The sequence below is a fragment of the Dreissena polymorpha genome, chromosome 5 (genome assembly GCF_020536995.1).
Source record: "Dreissena polymorpha isolate Duluth1 chromosome 5, UMN_Dpol_1.0, whole genome shotgun sequence".
Classification (NCBI taxonomy): Eukaryota; Metazoa; Mollusca; class Bivalvia; order Myida; family Dreissenidae; genus Dreissena; species Dreissena polymorpha.
In genome coordinates this window covers 99,656,146-99,667,136 of record NC_068359.1, presented here as the reverse complement: position 1 = coordinate 99,667,136, position 10,991 = coordinate 99,656,146, and the positions used below count along the sequence as shown (strand labels likewise).

At 34.9% G+C, this 10,991-nt stretch overlaps 1 protein-coding gene across 2 annotated transcripts in view; it reads left to right on the top strand.

The window, feature by feature from the left end:
• The first annotated feature begins 3,644 nt into the window (after positions 1-3,644).
• The window catches only part of LOC127832024 (neprilysin-4-like), a 73,386-nt gene continuing 66,039 nt past the window's right edge, over positions 3,645-10,991 (top strand). The window contains exon 1 of one of the 2 annotated variants that reach the window (XM_052357161.1): positions 3,645-3,932. The gene's annotated coding sequence lies outside the window, so the exon portion shown is untranslated. Of the gene's footprint in view, positions 3,933-5,052; positions 5,231-10,991 lie in introns of those variants that run through there. The other variant, XM_052357160.1, reaches the window with a different exon arrangement.

Genomic DNA, 10,991 nt, shown 5'->3' with positions numbered 1-10,991 from the left:
AGTCGCTCCGTGATAGGATAAATCCGGGATCTACATCTACAAGGTGATGTTGGATCTTGAAAAGGAGGTTCAGACGATGGTCTTGTCTCATTTCCTGTAGTGGCCGCCATCCAAGATCCTTGAGCATATGTGACACACAGCCTGGTGATCTTTCCCAATGGACAAACCTCGCACCTCTTTTTTGGGCTTGTTCCAGCTGGTTGATGTCTCTCGCCTGGTAAGGGTCCCATGCAGCTGCTGCATAGTTGAGGGTTGGTACAACAAGGGAGTGGTAGGTTTGTTCTCGAGCTTTTTTGGTGCAGTTGTACAGGTTCCTCCTCAGGAATCCCAGTGTCTTTGAGGCCTTGACTGCAGTGTTGTCGACATGCTGTTTATATGAGAGGTCTTCGGTAAGTGTCACTCCCAGGTAATTAGTACTGTCAATGTCCTCGAGAATGTGTCCATGAAGGTTGTACGAATGTTTTGTACGGAACCGCTTGTTGGTACACATGTGTATGACCTGGCATTTCTTGGGATTAAAGTGCATCTGCCATCTTGTTTCCCACTCTCCTAGGGCATCCAGGTCTCTCTGTAACTCTGAATCAGCATCTGTCCTGATTTCTCTGAAGAGGAGTCCATCATCTGCAAACAGACGTGTCTCTGATGTTGTTACCTCTGGCATGTCATTGATGAATGCGAGGAACAATAGTGGTCCGAGTTTTGTACCCTGAGGGACCCCAGGTAGGACGTCTGCTTGTGAGGATGTGGTACCATACAGGAGAACCTGCTGCTTCCTGTAGCTGAGGAAGGCCCTTATCCAGCGAAGAGTACTGTTTCTCACCCCATACACATGAAGTTTGTGTAGTAGTCGTTCGTGTGGTACCTTGTCGAACGCTTTAGAAAAGTCCAGTAGGATGGCATCTACTTGGTGTTTTCCAGTTCGAAGCTTGCTGGTTATTCCATGGAGTGTGGTGATCAGCTGAGTTTCGCATGACCGTTGCTTTCTGAATCCATGCTGGTTGTCGCATAGGATGTTGTTGTTTTGGAAGTGGTTCATGATGCTGCTGTGTACAATATGCTCAAGGATCTTGCAGGTCACAGATGTTAGGGAGACTGGTCGATAGTTGCTGGCTTGATGTTTATCGCCTTTCTTAATGATAGGGATGATGTTGGCTTTTCTCCAATCCTCTGGTACTGTGCCGGTGTTGAGTGATTTCATGAAATTTTTGTAATTACTGGTGCGAGTTCTTCTGCAGCTGTTTTGAGAATGAATGTCGGGATGGTGTCAATTCCAGCCGCTTTATATGGGTTTAAGTTCTTCAGTAGTTTGATAACACCTGGGATGGTGACTATAATAATGTTCATTGTTGGGTGTGGGCTTGTGTCTTTTTCTGGTAAGTGGTCAGTATTCTCTCTGGTGTAGGCCGACTGAAACTGCTGGTTAAGTACCTCAGCTTTCTTTTGGCTTTCACTCTGTAGGAAGCAATCTTGGTCGATCAGAGATGATACACCTTCATTTTCTTGCTTCCTGCTTTTTACATAGGACCAGAAGCGCCGAGGGTTTTTGTCTAGGTCTTCGCTTACAACCTTCTGCAAGTATGACATCTCTGCTTGTCGTTAGGCTTTCTGGACACTCCTTTAAAGATCTTCATACCGTTTCCAATCCCTATCTTTCCCTGTTGTCTTGGCTTTCCAGTGTGCTCGCTGTTTCTTTCTTGTTAGGCGGTCTGTGTCAACCCAAGGGTGTGTTTGGCGTGTGCTTGACATTTTGGAGGGAACAATTTTTTCGACTGTTGATGTTATTGCGGATTTGAATTTGGTCCATTCATTTTCAATAGAACCCGTTTTTGAATCAAAGAATGTGGAAGAGAACGCCTGGAGATGTTGTTTGAAGCCGTGTATGTCGGCTTTCTTCCAAAGAAAAATCCTTGGTCTTGGTAATCTTGCTCTAAATGGCTTGTAGCCAGTGTCTAGTAGTACAATGTCATGGTCACTCTTAGATCCTTTTGGTGGTAAGGGTTTGCATCGTATTTTAAAGTTAGGGTGCGACATAAACACGAGGTCAAGTGTATTTTGTGGGCGTGTAGGGAAGTTTACAACTTGTTCCAAGCTAAGGTCCATAGCTATGTTAAGAAATGTTTCACTAACCCGGTGGGCATAGTTATTGTTGGTCACAGTGTTACTTTTCCAGTTTATATCAGGTAAGTTGAAATCCCCCGCGATAACGAATATGACTTTCTTAAATGTCTGTTTCAGGTTGTAGAATGTCTGAGAAACTGTTTGTGGGTATTCTGCGTCAACTTGGTTTGGGGTCTGTAAAATGCTGCCAGGACCATTTTCTTTTGCCCTACTTTGATGCTGCGCACTATAAGTTCAAGTGTATTATCACGCTGAATGCCTAAAACTTCTATGTCATTTTTCACTGCAAACAACACCCCACCATGAGGGTCGTTTGGTCTATCTCTTCGATATATATTGAAGCCTAGTGCTGGGTTAAAGAAGTAGGTCGATTGGATTTCATTAGGTAACCATGTCTCTGTGCCGATTATTATGTCTGGCTTAGTTGATTCTATCAGTAGGTCGATGTTTCTCCCCTTTGTTCTGATGCTTTGAAAGTTGATGTTGAGAATTCGAAGGTTCTGTATGCAAGGTAATTTCTGTTTAGGAGTTACAACTGGTTTAGGTGAAGACTGCGCTGCGGGGCTTCCAAGTGAGTGGATGCTCGAATCTATGGAGCCGGAGCAGTTGGATGAACTTTGAAGGCTATAAGGTGTACTTGGCTCTCCTTCACTGACATCTGAGTAGATACTACCTAGGCTGCTGCTTTCTGGAGCATTGTAAACAATTGTTGATTGATGTGGTGTTCCACAGTCTGGGCAGTACCATGGTGTGAAGGAGTCATCCACCAGAATATCATACTCTGCTGTGAGCATTCCCAGGCATGATTTGTGTAGCCATCTATTACATTTATCACAAGCTAGGGCTCTTGCTGCGAAGTCCTCGACTTCTTCCGAGCATACGCCACATGGAAAGTGTTGGCTTTGATCAGGTAAACTTGGATCTGGGCCCGGGTTTGGTTCAATGCCACTGGTCAGTAGTGTTAACACAATAAGGCATCTACGTTGGACTTTCACATGAGTAAGCGATGTTGTGAGGCGGACATGTCTTAGCCAATAATAAATGGAGGTGGTACCAGGTATGTCATGCAGAGCCGAGTGATTGGTTTCAATATCGTAATTATTATGAACTGTGGTGTTTTTTATCTTTCCAAACACTCCATGGTCAATAATAGGGAAAGAGAGACTTAGATTCTTTGCTTTAGTCTTGAATTCACATGATGCACGGTCTCTGTTTAATTGCAGACTGAGAAAAACTATTATGAGAGTAATGTTTCTGATTTTAGGCATCATTATTTAAAATTTGCAGGAAGTAACTGTTGAGAACTGTTGTTTTTGCTGGAAACTATGAAGCCTCTTAATAAATATAAGCGCTGTTTTGTGTGTTTATTTTGCAGCTCATATGTTAATTTTATGGATGCACTGGAAATAAACTCAACTAGTGAAACTTGTGACAACCATTACAACCGCCAGAAGCTATTGCGATACCAGTTATTGTCGCTTAGTTTGTGCGGTGTAGATTGAAGTTGTTTATCTTTAATGATATTGTGTATCGATTTGTACATTATAAGCGCGTGCTAAAATACTGATCTCTGGAGATGAGCAAAGTTGTGATATGCGTTTATATATTGGCTTTTAATGGCAATATATCAATATTACGGTTAAACTTGCATATTAAAATAGAAAGCGTAGTAATGTGTGTATGACATTGTAAAGTTATTTCATAACAAATAACATTGTTAACTTTACTAGATTAGTCTATTACTTGCACGACAGTGTTTATTAGAACAGAAAGAATAAAATATTGTGAAAAGGATCTAAAGAAGACGCTGATTCGTAAGTCGTGTTCCGCAGTTTACTTGCGGAATTTTGCTAGTTGTTAGTATGCCCTCAATTAAAAATCATCTTATAACTCAAAAAAATATTTCTTTAAACGAAAACAAAATGTTCTTATCTTTAAAAACATTTATTTCTTGAACATTATTTAAGGCTTGCATCGTCGTTAAATAGTCATTTAAATTTAAAAGAACATGGTTAGCTTAAATTTTAATTACTCAGCATGATATAACTGTATACTGTTTCTAACAGTATACACTCTATGTAAACGCACTTTATTTATTGAACAAACTTTCAAAATGTATTAATGGCTGGATCGCATTTGACAAAACATCGTTCGGCTCAATAATATAATTTATTATATCTCTGTATCTTTATGCGCTTTCTAACGCTTTGTTGTTTCCGTTCCAAAAATTATAAATTATTTACTATTTTATTAAAAGAATGTGACTCCATTGGCATATTTCAATACAAAAGCACGTATGATGTTCAAAAGGAATTCGGAAGACATCAATGAAACACACACACAAGTTGTCATGCAACTATAGCGAAGAAACGAGCATCGTCAATATATTTATATCGTTGCAAAGGTTAAACGTTTAGGAAATCTTCTGACATCTTTGAATCAGATTTAATAAGTTGTTGTTTTACTGTAGCTCTGTTTCTTCCAATTCTTTTTCGATGAAAATGTTTAGGCATAAAAGCAATATATTAATACACATTCAGTTCAAATTTGACAATAATTCGACCAATAGTTTGTTTTTATTTAGAAATACAAACAACAAACCACATAGGTAATTGAATACATGTATTCCAGACCTTTTTCTCATCGCTCGTAGATAACCGAAAGCAAAGTATTTTCACTTTCCTTCTAAATTCCCTATGGACTTATCCATGTTGATCCAGCTCAACGAAAGAACATAGATCATCGTTATACACAAAGAGCGCATACATAATGTAGGGATTTTAATGCTAAAATCCAATACAACCGCTAAGAGCTAGTGCGGCTCGGGTTATTGTCATTTTGTATGGGCAGTATGTAGTGAAATAGATTATCTCTAAGGGTATTGTATATCGATTTGACTTCAATTGATACAGCGATTTAATGTTGCAATTTCGTTTCAGATCGCGATATATATTGATATTTTTACAACAGATTTTAATAGAAAAATATCAGTATCAAAGTGTGACGAACATATGAAAGGAGAATATTTTAGTTAACATGAGAATATTTTTAATGAGACATTAATAAAATCATGTGAAATGGACATAATAAAAGTGTGCTTCAAAGCTTATTCGTAAGTCTATTTTCACATTTATTCATATAATTTTGCTAGATGTTATTATGCTTTTAATTAAACATAATCTTCTTACAAACTATATTTTTTCGACATACACACAGTCTTTTAAATGTTGTGCTATACATATATAAATATGGCTGATGTTGTTGCTGTTATAGTATGTGACAGTTTTAACAAATATAAATTAGCGAATGTGTTTATATTTGAAATGCATTTTAAATGATCACTTATGAGGTGCGACATCGTTGATACTTCTTCATAATATGCCACAACATCAATGTGTTAAGCGTTATTTAAGGTTGACATCAGCACATCAAATGTTCTTTTCTTTTTTCGAATAATATCGCTACAATCGTACCTCAGATAGCTGCGGTTTTGATGCGCTTAGACTGGTTAAAACTAGACGATTGATTATAGAAAATGTATGAACTTTCATAAATGATTTGTCAGCAAAAGTTGTCATTACAGAATATAAACACCATTAGCTAAACATTTTATGAGTTGAAATATAATATTTAATTGCCTTATATTGTATTCTCTCACGGGTTTCGCTTATTGTTCTTTTCTCTTAACGTTTTGTAAGAAAAAGGACACGCTACTCATAATGGATAGGGATATTTTTGTTGTGATTTCTTTAATACGCAAAGTGATACCGGATTATTTATATCATGCGTTTATGTATAAGAAACATTACATACAAATGTAATTTTTAAATAAAATTAGCAAAGATGCCCTTAATAATTTGCCAACAAACAAAATGCTAAACGTGCCAATCATTAAAACAACGGACATGTATCATTGTTTCTATGTGAGAAAGAACACAAATGTGCCCTCCAAATGTAATTACATGTAAGTTCCAATATATATATATATATATATATATATATATATATATATATATATATACAACTTCAATCTACAAAATGATTGAACTTTCGATATATGTTTATATGACGAAAACTATCGGAATATTACAAACTAAGATTTTTTTGCGATTTCCGTATTAAGACATTTTGAAATTCTGGAATAATTTTTAGTGTACAATTAATAAACTTATATGTGAATGCTATGCATGTTACTCATTCATTTACCTTATATACTTACTAATAAAAAGAAAATCCCGCCTAGGTATATATTTGATAGACTCAAATTAATGTAGTGCAACTATGAAGCTCTGATATAGTAATTTGATCAGTTATCTGTGATGTTTTCGCCCTGTGTCTGAACATATTTGCTTATGGTAACACAAATTGTTTTGTCATTTAACATTTTTTCTGGAGCTTCGCTATGCCTTAAATTAATGCTTACATTTTCACAATACAACATTTAACACAAATGTCTATTTATTGATTCCCCAAAAAGATTTGTATTTGTTGTTTGCAAATTTTACTTTTAAATCACTGAAGTGCTATGGCTGAATGTGGTTTGAAATGAAGGACTCAGTCTGGAAATATTTTCTAAATTATTTGTTTTCAAACTTCCTGTGCGCTATAGGAAACACTATAAAGTATTTTTTCTTGATTGAAATAGTTAAGTAAGTATACTTATGTAAGTGGTAGCTTATTTGAAATTAATGTGTACAAATGCTCAATTCTAGACCACTTGTGATATTAAAACTACCATATTTTATCGCTTTCAATACCAACTTAAAATATGTTTCTAATGAGGGATTTTCTAAATAGATTATACTTGTTATCTACATTATTGTATTGTTAAACATTTTTCAAAATCAATAAAGTGCTTAATCCAATTTAATAACAATTTGATCTTAATTAACATTTCGTCTTCTAACAAGTTTTATATTCGAACCAGTATTTGATATAAATACATTGTGTCAAGTATTTTCAGAATTTTCCCATTCACTCTCAAAGGTTTCTGACAAAAATGATTCACACTTGTGTCAACTTTTGAACAATACCGTGTTAAATACGAGGTCTAGTTGTCTGTATGGATTATTGAATTGCTAACTATCAACTCTTCCAATGGCTGTTAATATACATTTTTCAAAAACAAATGCTTAATCGTCATTTATAGGTTGCGTTTAAAAATGTGTCCAACTTCCAAATGTCAGGAAGTTAGTTAGACTTGTTACTTTTAAAAGTTTTGCTAGCAGTACTGCGTATTGATTTCGAGTATGACTTATAGTTCAACCGTTTATCATGAAACACCGAGATTTAAATATGCGACAATGTACCGAAGGTTTGATTTTAAATTCTATTTTTGAGGTACTTTTGCGGCTTTAATTTAATGTGCGAACATTCAGTATAGCTCGTGTTTGCATTTGTTGCATTTGCACACTCTTCATACTTGAAGCGAACCCTGCCACATGTCCAATTAATGATTGGTTTTGCGGGAATTATTTATCTTAGATACGTTTACACTTTCTAATCGCTTTGTAAACAATAAAGGTCTTCGTGAATTTTTTAATACAACAAACCCTGCTGGTTTACATCTCCATCATTCTTTGTTTATATTGCTTATACTGTAACTGAAACGTGTAGCAAATGATTACTTTGTAAACGGGAAATAAACATAATCTTACTGTTTTAGAACTTTTGAATTGGATATGAGTGAATACATAATAATATAATCTGAACAGATACAAATGTTAGTAATAACACAACAATTCGAGCTACAAACGTTAGAATTCGTATTATTGTACATAACAAGTTCTATGTTTAACACCAGGGTAAAAAATATACTGTATCCAGAATAATAAATGATGTACTTACACAAGACTGTTAACAAATCATATGCTAATCGAAAGTTACTTTCATGAACATAAATGGACGCTGAAATTCATGGGCCTTAGTCCTAATTTTCTAAAATAATGGATCTCCAGAAACATAAGCAGTTAAAAATTCATGTCCGCTAGTCTTTTTGTGTCCTTAAAACACAATATTGTATCGTTACCCATTAAATTGGAAGTGTTCGTCTCTGATTAACAACTTGCCATTGCATAATAAAATGGTAATCAAACAGAAAAAGAGTAAGATAGTTTTTCTGCAGCATTGAAATGCGCCGCGAGTACGTAAAATCGCGAGTCTAAATGTATTTCGGTGAAGTGCGTATATTTCTCAAACAAGTAATTGCAATTGGTTCGTGTTTTAAAGCTCTTCAAAGCTATTCTTTTTAATGATTAAGGTTAAAAACCTCTTACTGTGCATACAAACGTTACTTACATTCATTATTTTATTGAAATGGTCTCTTTTTGGTTGCTGCCTGAAAATCAACTTCGAGTTGAATCCTAAACTACTTTTATTATTCGTTAAAATAAGGTTGCACCTTATTTTAGCGTTCTCTTTTTGTCACTAAAGTTAAACCATTTATATAACACTCCGGGTATAGTAATGCATTTAAAATCTTCAATGTCGGATTGTGGACTTTATGAAGGTTTTTCTCATATTTATGACTCATAAGCTTTATTTGTTTAGTTTTAACTTTGTTCCCTGTATATTGACCAAATTGTTTTATTTATCTCTTTAGATAGGCAAATATCACACTTCATTCTTGCTTCCTTTTTTGTAAGTTCAGCATAAGTTTAACCAGGCGCCTGTCTTACATTTCTGACAAGTATTTGACAGGCCTGTCACGATTAGCTCTCCGGGGAATGAAACAGGAAGCTTTGCGATACATACGTTGTCGTTTGCATTAATCTTACACCGATATGAACCGCGCTCTGTAAAAATGGGGTTTACTGCGAGTTTTTCAAGTGTCGTCCCAGATTAGCCTGTGCAGTGTGCACAGGTAAATCTGGGACGAAACTTTCCGCCGAAACTGGATGTGTTCTAAGAAGAGACTTTCTTAAAACGAAAATTATCATAAAAAAGGAAGTTGTCATCGCTGATAAGACTGTGCAGACTGCACAGGCTAAACTATGACAACACTATACGCACATGCATTAAACTCCCTTTTCACAGAGAACGACTTTATATATATCTTTAATACTGGAACTTATATAATATATATATAACAATAATAATATATAGGTTTCAGTACTGAACATTCGTGGCAGTTTTGCGGACACACCGAATACACAAAAACGTGTAATATATAGAGGCTATTTGTTCATGTAAGTGTAAGTTCGTTTGTTATTTCACGAGTGATCATAGAAAATATCCAGTACTGAACATTCGTTGCAGTTTTAAGGACACATCGAATATACAAAAACGTGTAATGTATAGAGGATATTTGTTCATGTCAGTGTAAGATCGTTTGTTAATTCACGCAGCCACGAGTGAAAATATTATGTTTCTATGATCACGAGTGAAATAACAAACGATCTTACACTGACCTGAACAAATTTTCTGTCTCTTTTATGCCCCTTTTTTAAGAAAATAATTAACAGCTGTTTTCCTTTCGCTGAAAAGTTACCCTTTCTCCCATGGCGTTCCTCGATACATTTCAATAAACAAAATGACGTCATTATACCAGCGAAATTTTCCGGTTGAACTCTTTTACAATGTGAATAAACGGTGAAAAAAGCAAAAATAAAGAGAAGATTTGTTGGATTCGATGGAATATCGTTTTTAATTCACTCATGATCATAAAAAATATATCTAAATCTTGAATTAAATCTGATATTGATAATCTAAAAATAGAAAAAGTACTTCCGAAATGTGTTATTTTCACCGGTGAAAATAACAATTTGTTTATTTTCACTGCCTTTATTTCACTGCAGACATTTCTTATTGTATCATTAGGTATTCAAGAAATAGCAAATAATTGTCTCATTTTACGTTTGCAATTGTTGGAAATTAGTACATGTTTATACTATGAGATTTAAAAGGTCCATTTGATTTTAAGCATAATAATAAAAATAAATGTCTGAAATGTATTAACAGATTGTGATCGGTTGATACGTTTGTGTCTGCCAAGAAACGATTCAAAAGACACTTCACTTACAAACAATGTTTAGTTTATTTCATTATTTGTAAACAATCTTCTTGTTCTTAAAAATAAAGTAACCTGCGTCCGGTTACACATTGTTGTTGTTGTTCTGATAAAGATAACAAAATGGATTGAATTGATGACATGTTTTATTCTGTCCACATATAAATTTAATCATCGCTTGAAAGCGCGGTATTTGATTGGTTTGGATTACATGTTAACGCATCATACAAAACCATGGCAATTATAGTTAATACAATTCTTAAGTGCACAAGCTGTACTCAGATATTAATATTTTTACTCAGTATCGGTAAACCAGCCAACCCAAGAAGTTGTGAGTATGTAAAATGGCCGCCGTGCTATGACGGCAATACTTTGAAAACAGTGAAATATTTAACAAACGCACACGATACAAATCACTCTTTATACTTAAGGAATATAAAACATGTTGGTAAGACGTCCAACAATCTCTTACTTTTATCCATGTTAACCTATAAAATACATTTGTTAAAATATATGGCTATAATTAAAGGAAACGGCAATTAATACGTTAGTGCAAACGACGATAATTGAAGTTTTATTAATAAGCAAGAACTTTGAAGGTTTTTTCAGAAACACAAGAAATACATATACAAATTCATATGTAACAGACCTTATGTCATACGTAATCTATAAAATACAATGAAATATAAAGTAACGGGCATAGTACTGTGGAAAAAAGGTCGTACCTTTACCATACAAGAAAGACTGTCTTAAAGATAAAACACAGAATTTAAAGCTAATGCATGACGTTTTGGTACGTGTGTTTGCTTTTTTAATTTAACTATTATACAAAAACATACACATTTCCTGTATATAGTATACTCTT